The sequence below is a fragment of the Apis cerana genome, linkage group LG12, assembly GCF_029169275.1.
Source record: "Apis cerana isolate GH-2021 linkage group LG12, AcerK_1.0, whole genome shotgun sequence".
NCBI lineage: Eukaryota > Metazoa > Arthropoda > Insecta > Hymenoptera > Apidae > Apis > Apis cerana.
Genome location: NC_083863.1, coordinates 10,795,836 through 10,811,254, shown reverse-complemented (window position 1 = coordinate 10,811,254; position 15,419 = coordinate 10,795,836).

Genomic DNA, 15,419 nt, shown 5'->3' with positions numbered 1-15,419 from the left:
GGGAAACGACAATCTCCGCGATTTAATACGGAAACTTTACTCATTGTGCGGTAGGATATGTGCTCCCCACACAGGTTCGCTACATACGGCCGATTGTTCTCTCATGGAAGGATGGTAAAAGCGGCGGTGGTAAGTACGTAATTTACACGAACGAGATCGAGAACGCACCTGTTCTTACGTATCTCCCCACCCCTTCGACTCCTTTTTTCCCCCCTCCGCGACACGTGGAAAATCGCCATCGTTTCCAGCCCTCCCCTTATTACCTGCAAATTGCATAATCACACATAATCGGATGGACGATAAAGAAATCTCGTCCGTTTTCCCGATGCGCGTAACTCTCTCGATGGAGAAGAAAAAGAAACGAAAGAAAGAAAGAAAAAAGAAGAGGAGGAGCGAGGAGAAGAGAGAAAGAAAAGGAAAAAAAAGGAGGAATAAGTTTATCCCCCCTCGCATCCTGTGATAAATAGCAAGATTACGAGTCTACGTGTCGGCCAATGAACGATGCCCTCGCTCCGTGGACCATATGTTCCTCCAAGGCTGTGAGACCCTCGACCTGAACTTGGGCCACGCTTCGCGCGCCTAACCCCGGACTCAGCCTTTAACAATTCGCCTGATTATCCGGTGAAATATATAAAACATATTTTTCACGCGGAACGAGATTAAAGAGTGAAATGGCGAAAGATTGCCGTTCATATTTCGGTATCATTCACGGGAATGTTTCATACATTTGTGTTTATTAACCCGGCGACGCAACGAAGAGAGAGAGAGAGAGAGAGAGTGAGGAAGGGGATAACGATTATGAAAGAATACGAGCATTGTGCGAGCCCGCGCCGCGTAATTTTATTACGGTGTTTCAAGCTCGCGGCGATCCACCCCTTTGCCACGACTACCACGAGACCTCGAGAAGGGGAAATTCACCAAGGTTCCGTGTACCGGTGAGTTATTTTTAAATTACCGCCTTGCGCGCGACCAAAGGGGATAAAATCTTCGTTGGATGGATTAATGAAGAGGTATGATATATTGCGTGCGAATTTTACAGCTAATTTTTCCTAATAAAACGTTTCTCTCGCGCTAGATTTCTCCAGAAATCTCTCCGACATTGGCGAGCGAATTAAAAATACGATAATCTCAATTTTCTATTTTTAAACGACGAAAAGAGGAAGCGATAGAGATAAAAGGATAAATGAACGATGCATCGAAAATATGGAAGCAACGATGAGCGGAGATATGGATGGAAATTGTGGTGCGTCGTCGAGGATTTTTTCCCACAGCGAAGACAGCTGTCGTAATGAGTTGCATCCTCACGTCTGTTTTCCTCGCCATGGTTTTATCTATCCATTCAGCTTCCTCCGCGCAGTCGCTGCATTTTTTCGGAACACGACGCGTATACCCTTACGTGACAATGCACCTTCTCCCTTCCTCCTTTATCTCGAAAAAGGCAAGAGGGAACCCCGACGAAATTTGAGAAACGAGCCGTAGGAAGGCATAAATCGTGCCGATAACGCGGATAATAGGTAGCTCGATCGGCATCCGCGATTTCAACTGCTCGCGACCTTCTCTTTCTCCTTCTTACTCGAATCTTCTTACTTCTTTTCCCTGTGGAAGAATAGGTATTCCTGGTAGTAGGGGCCAACTGATCGCCACGATCCACTAATTTTCCCGCTAATTTCGCGTAGCGCTTCGATCTTTTCCCTTTCCTTTTTTTCTCATTTCAACAGTTTTTTCAACGAAACGTTCGAACAGAACAGGATGCGAAGATATCGAAAAGCTTAGAAGCTCGAAATTCGAAACAAGGTCGGAGAACAACCGTAATGGATTCTAGATGAGATTTCGAAATTTATTTGCTTCCTAATATTTTGAGAAGGTCGTTTTAAAATTGACGATTTCGAGAAATATTCGTCGTCGTTGACATGCCGTTGGACCGTCGAACGTCGAGAAAGTTTTCGATGAATCACTGAGCGATTATAAGTTGACCCAAGGTTGAGGTAGGTCCCGCACAAAGAAACTTTCGGCGCGAACAACTTGGCGAAATTCTTCCGGCGATACTTTCGGAGCAAAGATGAAATTAAGGCACCCCTGCTGCTATTATTGTGTCCCGTCTTCGATCTGATCGCCTTATGCCACTTCATCTCGAGACGACTTATCACGAGAGGAAGGGAAACTTGGTTTGCCCACGATTCCATCCGAAAATTCGATTTCGATCCCTTCAATTTTTTTTTCCTTCTCTCTTAAATAATCGTACACCCAAGAAACAAGCGCCTCGACGAAAGGTGTTCCAGAATTCGAACGCTTTATTTACATTTAAATTTATCGCGCTTTAAATCCAGATAAAAAACATTTTATATCGTTTTTTTCTCGCTATTTACACGGAAATTTATTGTAGTTCAAACACAATAAAATTCCTATTACGATATTATCTACCTCGCTTGGTTATCTATGATAGCGAACCAATTTTACGTTCGAGTCATTTGTTCGACACGATTTATATTCCGTTCGAGTAAAAGAAAAATATATACACGTTAAAAGCGTTAAAATCGAATCCCAGTCGAGGAACGATCGCTATGAGTCAATGGAATACACCGAGAAACTCTCGGTCGACGAATCGTCATCTCGGAGGATAAATGAAAACGTTGAAAAAAAATTCCTTCGAAAGAGGAGGAGGAGGAGGAGGAGGAGACGATGAATTTTTCCACTCGAAAGCCTCGCGGTTCCAAACAAACACCTCGCGAGAAATTTATCTGTTCTATGCGGCCAAGGTCGAGGAACTCTCCCGCAAGAAAAGGCAGCGACGATCGATCGAGCTTATCGCGCCGAGCGTATTTATTATCATCGTTACTTAATCTTATCTCGAGGCGGGGCCGATCGCTCGTAAATCATTCCGTTTTTCGTGATTCGTCATCGTTCCGTTCGGTGCGGAACGGATACGAAACGGCTCGGCCGATGCACATGTCGCTCGATTTTCCAACGAAGCTGGAAGGCCTTTCCAATTTTCACGGCTGGTCGTGAGTCAGATGGTCGGCCCGTGAAAGGATTTTAGCGGCCGTTTGCGTAACGCTTACACAAGTACAAATAATACAGCGATTATCGTTCGATTGTTCGTCGGAGAGAAGGCCGGTGAAAGCGGCGGAGAAAGTTTGAGATAAGTGGCCGTTTGTAACGTTTCGTCGGCCGCTTTTGATTTCTTCGGGGTAAGAGGATCGCCGAGTTTACAAGGTCATCCAATAATAGACACGAAAATTACGTTTTCTTAAATACGATTTTCACGTTTTTTCCGTACGAGAAGAAAAAAAAGTCTTCTCTTCGCGTATTCCGCGGAGTGTTTTCGCAGAGATGTGGAATTTTATCGACGAGATCGTTATAAAATGAGAACATTAAAATGCACCGCTTCGAGAAAAATATCAGATTTTTTTTCGAATTTATTTAATCGAAGTATGGCTAATGAAGCAGTAATTGTAAGATTATACATAAAATACAAAAAGTTAATCTTTGTGTTCGGGATAATATCGTTGAATTAATTATGAATTTATCCTTATGAATGAAACATTAATCGCGTGATTGCGTATATTAGCGAAAGAATTAAATTTAATTGCATCTGATCGAATACATAATTGTAGATCGATCGACGTGAAATTACGAAATGATTAGGAAAACATTTCGACAAACGATGTAACAATTTTACAAAACATACGACCCGATAATATAAATATATCGAGTGCAGTTACATCGTACCGTTTTCTCGTAATCGATTGATATTAAAAACTTTCTCTCGAAATCGTGACAGATAACGAAAATCCTCTTATCGATTGAAATTGCAGACGATTCGTTTGGTGGCGAGAATTTAAGCAAAGCTCGTTAGCAGCCTCTGCTGCACTCTCGTCGAGGAACTGCGCTCCGCAAAGAAATGGCGCAAAGAGATTGCAGCGACTTTCGCAAGGTCCTTGAACAATGCGGGTCCGGCGGTGCATCCGTGGCCCCAGAGATTGGGAGAGAGCGATGGTCGCGCTGTTCGTGAGCAAACAAAGTCTCGGTCGTGGACGTCGGCGTCTGTGCACATAGACGCCGAATACGAAGGGCCCAAGCCGGTAGTAGCATCTGCCTGTCCGCGTAGCTCCGTAGTTTGCGCTTCCCAGGCTCCGTCAGATGCACCTGGTCCTCTCCCTGGTGCCGGTGCATTTGCCTTCTCCCCACTTCTCTAGCCGAACAGAGACATGCTCTCGTGAACCTGAATAGCGCGATCCTGCTACGGCCCTGCTGGCCGGCTCAATGCCGACGAGCCGAGTTCTACAGGCCCTGTCCAAATTTATCTGCTCGCTCGTCAACCGAATGCTTCCACATTTTCTACACGATCGTCCCGAAACGGAACCAACGAATCAAAGTTACGAAGGATCGATACAATTTCCGTCGCTTTTCCGGAGAACGGTTTCTTAATTTCTTTTTCCCCTTCTTTTATTAAAGAACCTATTACCAATATATCGACATACCAAGATGGGTGGAACAACGTAGAGGAGAAAATTATCAGGTAAGTAAATTTTTTTTTTTTTCCTTTAAATCGTAAGATATATATATATAGTGAAATGTGGTCTGCGTCTTCGAAGTTTCGTAACATTTCATTTTCGAAGGAGAAAATGCGAGATATTGTACAAGTACGCGCGGCTGGGCAACACATGGTCGAAAAATGTTAGCGTCGCGAGTTCCTCGAATTCTGACTTTAATGAGCGTTCTTTTGGCAAGAACGGAAGCCGACGAAACACGAGATGTCGAAATTTCACAATGACGTAACGTGATACTCGACTTTCAAAAATCTAGTCGTATTTAAACGTATTATTACACTCTCCTTCGCTACTCGAGATATTTAAATTAAACGCTTCGATCATCGTTTCGATATCGATACGTAATGAAAAGAAAAAAGATCGATCGGATCCACGATGAGTTGTGCGTGTCACTCGGTTACCCCGAAGAATCCAACAAAAGGGAGAGAAATCACCCCGGATCGTCAGATTTATTTAATACAGCGGCGAGTGGAGGTGGCGTGTGGGGTGGCACAGCGGTGCAAGTGTTGGGAGGTGGGGCTTGGGATGGCTGCAACCTGTTGAGTCAGACAATATCGCGTTTTTACTAATGCCACATCGCCGTCCCAGCCCGAGGATTCGAGGGGGTGGCTACATTTTTCCCCGTACGGGGATCCTGAAACGAAATTTTCGTTGTTATCATCAACCTCGAGATCGTTAAATCCACATTCTTGCATTTTTATCCATCCTGTGCTATAGAACGCGAAACCTGGAACGAAAGTCGATTTTGCAGAATTTCACCGGTGACTCTTTGGCAAATCCTCTTTCCGCGTCACCGATGCCCTCTCGAACGAGGTCGAACCGCCCTCAAACAATTCTTTTTTTTTCTTCTTCTTCTTCTTTTTCTTGTCTCTCGCTCGCGCAAATACGACATCGGTGTCGTTACGAAAGCGGCGTGCCATGTGTAATCCACAAGACCTGACGAGAGCGAAAATCCCAATCAGCTGCTCGCCAGATCCTCGAGCAAACAAGGGATACCTTCGACAATGGAATTGTGTGTCGGCCGTGCGTGTGCACGTTGTACATCGTAATGCGACACACGTGTGTTCTTGCCCGTATGGTACACACGCGCGCGCGAGTTTGCCCGTTTCCTCGAATCTCTTATTTTTCGCGCGGTTTCCGGAAATAATTCTTTCCTAGAATTAATATTTTCTTTTTTCTTTCTTTTTTTTTTTTTTCACCTTCATATATTCGTATTTCTTCCCGTGTAAAGCAAACACTTCCGTTGAATTTTTCGATATATCCTTATTTTTAAAATTCGTTACCGTCTCGATAACCGACAACGGTTTTTCCCACTTGATTAGAACCCTCTAAAGTGTCTATTATTACTCGAGAAGAATCTATTTCAACCACGCTAAATTCTATATAAACCCCTTCCTCTAAAAATCTTTCGAGATTACACAGTTAAAAAGCCTATTCCTTTCCTCACCCTTTCCTCGAGAGCACAAATCGTGCGAAAAAGAGGGCCATTTACCGCAAAACTTGCTCTCTTTTCTACGAAAATTTACCCTATCGATCCTCGATTCTCGCGACCCTCGCCGATTTAACCTTCATATTGCGCACCTATCGCTTAAAGAGGGTTTCAACCCTTTCCTAGATTGATCGAAACCCTCTAGCTAGCGATATTTCACGTGTACCTTTTCCACGATAATTCGCCTTCTAAATCATTATTATACCTGTATCAAAAGGTAGTGAAAATTTCACGATTTCCCTTTTTTAACCGAAATCTCGTATCATGACATGGGATTTTTCATTGAAGAACGGGGAGAGAAATAATAATAAGAGAGACTGATTTTGATTGATCGCAATAAATTTTATCAATCTTTTTTAATTATCGAAAAAATTAATAATAATAAGTTTTGAATTTCTCCGCGGAAGATTAAAAAAAGAAAAAAATCGTTTCTTCCTTAATATCCCCTATCCCTCTCGTCTCCCTCGTCCCCCTCCTTACAAATAGCTATACAGAGAAGCGGGAGAAGCGTTTTTCCTCTCCTTTAGGAAATCCAACTCTTGCCTACGTCTCCCAACGAGTTCCCACGGAATCCTTTCTAGCGTTTTCACGTTAAAATACGTTTCGAGCGTGATGTGTCGCGCGCACACGTGTTCCTGGTGCAGGGGCCTGGTCTCGCCCGGTTAAAGGAATCCGTTTCGAGCCACGGAAGCCACGGAAAAAAGGCTTGCACGCATTGTGAGGGGTAGGGGTTGGACAAGAGGAGATCCATTTTGCGGGCAAATCTTGACGGACGTGGAAACGACGGGTTCGTGTTTGACGATTCCTGTTTCCACATCAATTCCAAGGGAATTTTCTGGAAAAACATGGGATACGTTGATCGCGATCATCTTCTTATCCTATTGAATTTTATGAATACATAGAAATATAAAAAATATATTGCAATTGAACGTTTCCATAATTATTTTTTTAAGGATAACTAAAGTTTAACTTTTCTTCCGTTGTAAAACGTAAAATGAAACGAGTTAAATTTTTGGACGATTTCATCGTGATGTTAAGGCGAATTGTTATTTAGGACATGTACGAGTAATTTGTAACTTATCAAGATTTCGAGAGACTTCCTGGATAAGATACGATCATCCCAAGTTCTCGTAATAAAACGTTATTTTGTCAAATTACTCGTAAAATTTGTTTCTCGCATCTGCTACTACTATTTAATTTTTTTTTTCTTTCATAATCTTATCCCTCGTATATTTTTACATTTTACGTTACATTTTTCCTACTATACATTATTCGTGTTTCCATAAGAACACGAACTGGACACGTTGATGGAACATTAAATTCCGTCGAACGAATTTTTTCGTTCTCATTGTAAAAGCTGGGAGCAAAGCGACAAAGGTAAATCTCGCCGCCCTCGAAAATTTAAGGTGACAGTTGCTGCGGCATACGGTGTTCGCAACCCCCTGAAATCATCGAACCGGAAGGGGGTGTCTCCAAGGGCGGAGGCAGGACGCAAGTGCACAGAATCCCGAGGTCAGGTCCTCGGGATTCCTCATTCATAAACGCACTTCATGCTTCTTCCTCCTCTCTTCTGTCCCTTTTGCCGATCTATGGACAGGATATCCTCCGTTCGCTTGAATCGATGACCTACATCCCACGAAAATTCTCTCTTCTATTTCGCTCTCCAGGAGTTCATGGGAACGAGGAACAACTTAATCGAAATTTCTTTTTGATCGATGTTCTTTATTGCTCGATTTAACACACTCGGGAAAGTTTTCGTTTAATCAAATATTTTTAAACGGTTGTGCTTTGTAATTTCGAAAATATTAGATATGTAATATCGATGTTAATATTATGTAGTATTTAAATATTTAAATACTTTTAAGTATTTACGATAAATTTAAATTTTTTAATTTTCTTGAAATGAATATTTGAAACAAGAAATACAATTTACAGTTCAATTTTTTTATCATTTATAATTTACGTAATGATACAATCATTTTTAGAATAAATCAGTTGACATATGAGAATCGACATTAAAAAGAACCATATTTTAAAATTTAAATTATATTTTAATACATATATTAAATATTAAGCATCTTTATATTTATTAAAAATTGTAAAACAATTTTCGAGATCTATTTTACGCTTTGCAATCCTGTTCAAATATGCCGCGTAAAATGAAAGAGTAAGAGATTACGTGAATATGGCCGCGCGAGCGAGGCGTGAATATAGCTGTGTAACGAGATCAAAAATCAGTTGGACAATGCGTAATGAGTGTTGCGTTAAGCAGTGTTTATTAAATATATAGCGTCTAAGATATTTTCGTTGGAAAGTACTATTCTAATAACCTACAGAATGTCAATATTTGCGAACGAGAAACAGTTTTAACCGTCGCGTCTTTCCACGGACAATAATAAATTATACGAAGGCTGACGCAATTCGCGTTGTACGATCGAACGGAGAAGAACGCTTATGGCGAACGCGTCGCGATACAAAGTGTCCATCGACATGACTGGTGCAGTGGCCGTGGTTTATCGACAAGCTGTCGGTCCAACCCCAAGACAACGTCGAAAGTGCAAACCTCCTTTCTGTTCTACGTGGCCTGACGAACTTGTTCTACGCGGTAATACGGGTGAGTAGAAGTTTTGTTCTCAAGTTTGCACGTCGACATCGATAATATCGTTCCATGTTCCATGGCGTCGTATCATATCGTCCACGTGTGTTATTCATTTTGCGCGAGGCAATAGATTAACGATCGAATCGAATAATTATAATACGCGTTTAATCCAACAACTTTTTTGTGCTGTAAAAAAGATTTTATGCGAATTCTCTATGTATTTCACGAGTTGATTCCATCTTACATATATCGAACGTTCGAGACAGCTGTCTTCGACAAACAAAATTTTTTTTATCTCAATGGCGATCAAATAAAATACAAAATATATTTGCTTACTCGTATCCATATACTCGTATCCTATAAAATGCAACTAAAAATTTGAAAGAATAAACATGGCGTAAATAATCTATTACTATATATAAGACTGTTTGTTCTCGAACTTTCGATTCTTTTCGATTCTTACGAATTATATACTATCTATTATACGTATTATTATTATTTTAACAATACATAGTGGTATATATAACGGGATATATAACGGAACTTGCCATAAAACTTGCATTTTCGCAAATATATGAACAAATATAATATTATAATTCGAAATAAATATTTCAAGTTCTGTTAAATGCATTGTACGAATCCAGGTATACTATTCGGCTTGTCTTTGTTCTCGAATGTTCTGGAATGTTCTCGAATGGAACGAGAGAAAGTATTTCGGAACAATACAATACAAATTGTTGACTAATTTTTTTTTAATTGTATTTATGTAAATTTAATTACACAACATTTTTGAAGAAAAATTGTTCACAAATAAAAAATTGTTCGTAAATTATTTCTCGATATATTATAACGAAATTCATATTTACTCGTTTACATTTTGAAATATATCCACGTTTAATTATATCTCGCATATATCGATTATCATTTTTTTTACTTGACTCGAATGAAACAAAAAATGTAAAATATTGGCTAATATTCAAATTCAATCAACGAGAAGATCAAATTTACGCAAACTTGTGCGTTTCTAACAGATCATGCATCATCTTCGTTTTCCGTTCACGCACGAAAAATTTATCTTACGAGAAGCAATCGATTCTACTCTTTCCGTCAAAAGGATAGTGTCGCGACAGCTTTCTCGTTTATTCTCGTCGATTAACCGACGCTGTTCTCGTAACACGCCATGATCCGCGGAATATTTGGGACGTCGTTGCTTATCGACAAGCTGTCTATCCAACACGAGCGACCAGAAGCAAGGAAGTCCTTCCAATTGATCAACATTAACGGAAGGAAGGTCCGAGGTTTATGTTAAGGAGGCGAATCGACCTCGTTCAACCTTACCGACCCAAAAGAGGCGCATACACCGTACGAGCGTGTGTGACGACTAACGTCGACCGACCTTTTTGTCACCGTGCTTCTGGTCGCGTGCCGGACCGGAATTCGTCTCTGTTGCACCACCAGATCTTCCCCCTTTTTTCCTGCAACAAGATGGACAGGTCGAACCTGCGTGCAAAGTAGGGTCAATCGTGGATTAACCTGGTTACCAACCAAGCTGGGGACAATGAAGGAAATGACGACAGGTACAGGTGTTTTCTGGATTTCTGTAAAAACCATCTGGACGATCTTTCAAGCAGATGACATCCATTTTTTTTTTAAATATTCATCATTCAATTCATACTTATTATAATATTTTACGATATACATTTTTGAAAGTTTGTGACTGAAAACATTTTGCATTCAAATTAAGGATATATTCATTCCCATGAATGGAACAAAATCAACTTGATAATCTTGGGATAGATATATTAAATTTCTTCCACCCACATTTTCGTTATATTTTCATCCACTTTATCACTTGATAAATCGTTCAACGGACAAGAGAAAATAAAGTGGGAGAATCAATCATGTCGATCGAGTCGAGGTCCCCGTATTCTCGCAGGTGTCGCGCGAAATTGCGAAGCGGGTAGAATTTCCAGGTGCAAACAGCTCTCCGTTCAGACATTTCTATTTAATTCGAGAAATAACATTCCGAATGCGCGCTCGGTCATCGACGATATCTAAATTACAAGTGTAATTCCTAAAAGATAACGATCTTCGGAGGCCATCTCGTTGCTACCACTCTTGGTAATTGCTCCCGCTTGTCCTCTTTTTCACTGCGAGCAAACCTTGTACACGTAGCGAATATTCATCGGATTATTAAAGAAGAAAAAGAGAAGAGGGATAGTGGGCGATCATTGGGATAAAGGAGACAAAATTCTCCGTTTCTCGTTTCTTGGGAAAATACGAGTCCTTCCAACTTTTGGTGAAAACTTGGCTTGGTTATTCAGTGTAATTTACGCCGTGGCATAAAATTTACGAGGGCCTGGTAAAATCAGTTTTATTGACGCGCTTCTCGAAAATTCTTGGGCAATAAAGCAATTAAAATCCTTGAAACGTCCTCTCTACTGCGTTTATATTTTGCATTGCATTGTGCACTTACCGGAAAATGACAAGGATGCAATTGAACGTTCTATACACACAGATGGTACAATCGGGGCCTAGAGAGGATTGTAAAAGTACACGAATTGATGGCCGTAACTGTCTTGGTTTACCTAACGGAATATTATACGACTAATTGTCATAAGATGATTTATTAAATATACCTTTGAATAAAGAAGAATAAAGTAACATTGGAGCAAATTTGTTTAGAAAGTTTGTCAAGGGGACGAAGACGAAACTTAAGACGATGATTTACGGAACACTGATTTACTGAACACTGATTTACGGATATTGTAAAGCATGACTAAATTTTTATTATCAGAGATATTGGAATTTTAAGAGATTGGTAATTTGTAGGAATATCGAATTTATTGCCGTAAACGTTATTGCGATTTGAATGGGATAATAATAAATTAAACGTCAAGTACGAGTATATTTGAATCTATCCTTTATAAGCTATAAAATAAATGGAAAACAATTACGTTTTAAAATTTTGTTGGGCATAAAGATGAATAATCGCGTTAACGAATGCGACGAGTAATTCGTTGCAGGTGTTATATCATATCATCGGGCAACGTATAAAATTTGAAATAACACGCTGGATGGAATCGAGACGGAAGGAATAATCCCAAAAGAACAGGCATATATTTCGTTCGAACGGAATAAAACCGGTCGTTACCGATTTTCGTGGCATAAAAAGGGAATCTTTAATCCCGGCTCTGCGACCGATTTATTTTCATCGGGAAATCGTATCGTCTCCGCGAACGAATAAGAGAGGGAAACGTTACGCTAACAAACGTTAATTCGTGCCCTCACCGTCGACGTATCGAATTATTGTGGCTTTCAAGAGATTCTCCCTCCCCTCCCCGTGTCCCGTACACTTAGGCCAATCGTGAATCAAATCGCATTAGCCTCGCAGATGCATATTCATGGGAAACGTATGGCAGATTACACAGGTTTCGTTGCACCCCGCCTACCGAAGAGGGGTGTTTTGCATCCCTCGAAAAGGGGTTCCGAGCATATTTATCCGAGGCAAAACGACGTCGTAAACGCTCACGATATTCGTTACTTTCGACCTTCCTCCTCTTTATTCGCCCCGTCTTACGATTTTCACGTTCGCGCCTCTCTCTCTCTCTCTCTCTCGGTTTCCATCCGCCGTACTTTGTCATCGTTCGCGTTCCAACGGATGGAATTTGATCGACTTGCGAGCCCCTCGAGCGTTCCTCGTGACGAGACCAACGAGCTTTTTCGTCTCTTCCCGGGTGAAATCGTTTCTACGGTGATGTAACGGTTTCAAGGGATCCTCGTGAAATTTGACAGCGCGCTAATCGTGCTATCAGCCGAATCAAAGTTGTTCGGAATGATTTGGAGGAAGGAGGTTTTATAATTCAACTTTTCCGATTTTCCATAATTTTTAACTCGTGTCGAGACCATCGCCTCGTGCTTCGGAGATCGTGTTCGCGAACAGTCGCAACGCCGAGCGTAGAATTAGTCACGAAATCCAGTTGGCAGTAGGAAAAAGTTGAATCGTTGCTCGTTTCGAGGGAGAAAAGAATCTCGCGGCTGGAGAAGGAATCTAGCCGAGGGAATAAAAGGGACGGAGGGGGTCGGATGATTATCCGAAGTTCATCGGTCCTCTTCACGAACTCGTGAGCCTGCTAAGCCACGCATTAGAAACATCCAGGCGGAGTTATTCAGGTCGTGCGACTCGTTTTCTCTCGGTTCGCGCGCGCCGATTTCTCCTCCAGCGCACGCGTGCGTATATTTAGACCTGTAGGTGTTCGTAAACCGGGTGTGCGTGTGTGCGACCGCCTCGTCTGATCGTGAATGCCGGCCGAGGATTATAGGGTGCGAGTGTGACGAGTTCCTCGAGGACTATCCTCCTCCTCCTCCGCCTTCTTCTCCTTCTCTTTCTTCTTCTTCTTCTTCGCGCATCGAGTCCTTACGACCGTCGGTTACGCGAACATTGTGTCACCGATGGGATTATCCCTGCTCCCTTTTTCCGGGATGGGGACGTGTTACACGACTTGGAAGGTTAGCAGCGCGAATCATTCACGAGGAGGAAGAGGTTAAAGATCCTGGCGGTCGATGGGAGTTGACGATCGATTTTTTTTTTCTTTTTTCGTATTCTGCAGGAGTCGAGATGTGACGAGATTCGATGAGGATCTTCTCGTGTATTATACTTTACGAATTAGGTCGAAGACTTTTACTTTGTACCGTGGAGAATTTCTTTTCCTGGACAAGGATACGATGTTCGGGGAACTCTAGCGCGAGGCGAATCCATAAAGGGTGAAAAAAGAAAAAACAAAAAGCAAAGAAAAAAAAGAAGGAAAATTTTACGGGGTTCCGGATAGACCGAGTGGAATCTTTGAACAGTGCCTGAAATAATATTTCCGCTAAAACAATAAAGATTTGGAAGGGCCGTACGAACAATGGACTCGGCCGTCTACCTGCGGGATTTTCGTGAGGATTTCTCGCGTCCGAAACGAGGCACGAGCTTTCAGGAAACGGTAATGCGATTAGTCGTGGAGCGCAAAGTGAGGTGTGCCGGACAACCGTTTGTTCTTCGACATAATTGTTAATTCCCTGCGAATGTTATTTGTTCGCTCGAAGGGAAAGAGAAGAGGGAAGCATTTTCCATGTTTTACAGCCACTGTATTAATGCCATTTGTTGGATTAAGTCCAGCCGATCGATCGGACATTTGGGAGTAAACCGTTTTCCCGTTTATCGCGTCCCGTTAATTAGGTGTCTCGAATGCTACAAATTATCGCTCGCGAGATTGTGTCTCAACCCCTCGAGACAAACGATATTTCGATATTTTCGGTATTCTCTATCGATCACGGTCGTTATCGAACAGAGGTAATTGATATTTTTCAAGATTGGAATGCTCTCAATTGAAGGAAAAATTCCGTTACGTGAGCAATTTCGTTCGTAAATTTTGAATAGCTTGCCCGGTACGAAACGAGCGTCCGTGTGTTGTTTCTTTGGGCCAACGTGCACGCGTGTTCGAGCGGACACGTGATATCGGTTGAACAGAATTTCGTAGATTCGAGGCGGAGAGATTCTTTTTGTTTAAAAATTCCGAGCACGTGGTCGAGATGTTGGCCGTTGAGAAACACGAGGAACGTTGCTGGCTCATGGCTGATGGCACACAGCGGTGGACGATCTAGGATAAAACTAGCGAAAAAGGAAACGACTTCCCGCGGTGCGTGGAACAATGGTGCAGAGGTTGGCCGTGAATCGAAGATCTTGAAGTATTTACGATGTCGAGTCCGGACACTGGAGCGCGACACGAGATTATCGATGCTTGCAGCCGAAAGACGGGCGGAGTGCGAGAAACGCGGGAGGATGCGGAGAAATCGCGGACGATGGTTAAAAAACGGGGCGAGAAAGCGTGTCGGAGCGAAGGAAATTTTAAAAATGGAGTGCAACTTGGAAGAGATTGAATTTCCGAGCGAGAAAGATTAATAGTCGGTAGCAAATTTTTCTCTCTCCAAGGATTTGGATGTTTTCGTTTTCTCGGAAAGGAGTATCGTTGGAAAATTTGTAAAGTGAATCGACACTTTGGAAATTTTCGCCGGAGGAATGGGGAAAAATTGGTGGAAATGAGGAGTCGTTGAGAGGAAGGACGAGCGTCGTGAGGATTTAGCGAGGAATTAACGGTGTTGGAAGGACGAGAGAGGGGGGAAGAGGGAAGAAGGAACGGTTGAAAGAAACGCTTATGTACAAAGAATCTCTCTTGGGATACTAATGAAGCCAGCCCTTAATGAATCCATACCACCGGGTTCTTGAAGATTTCGAGATAACGCTGATGGATACTCTCGCGCCAGGAACTCTTGCACAAACGGAGATTACCTTCCTCCCGCCAGGACTTTCTCCGCTGGCGGCGTGTTGGGACAGTGTCGCTTTGAGAGGAGCGCGAACCGGGATTCTCGAAGAACTTTGCGTGCATCTTTTTGCATACCGAAGCACGCGTCGATAGATTTACGACCGACTCTGGTCCGGCAATTATCACTTGTCACGAATTAACGGGGGAAAATCTCTCCCCGGTTCCCCGTAGCGAGAGATCTCTTCTTTCCCGGCGAAACAATTTGACCCCTAATTAAGTCACCATGTACCGACCTTTGAATAAGGAGGGAACAAAAGAACTCGAGGACGGTTAATTATTTCGCGTATTGACTCGTCCCGCCGGAAATTTTGCCGAATTACGTGAATTTTTAGACCACGAAACGTGACCGTTTTATTGCCGCGAGGTTTCCAAGCCAGTATTCTTAAACGTGGAAAAAATTACGAAACGAATGCGAG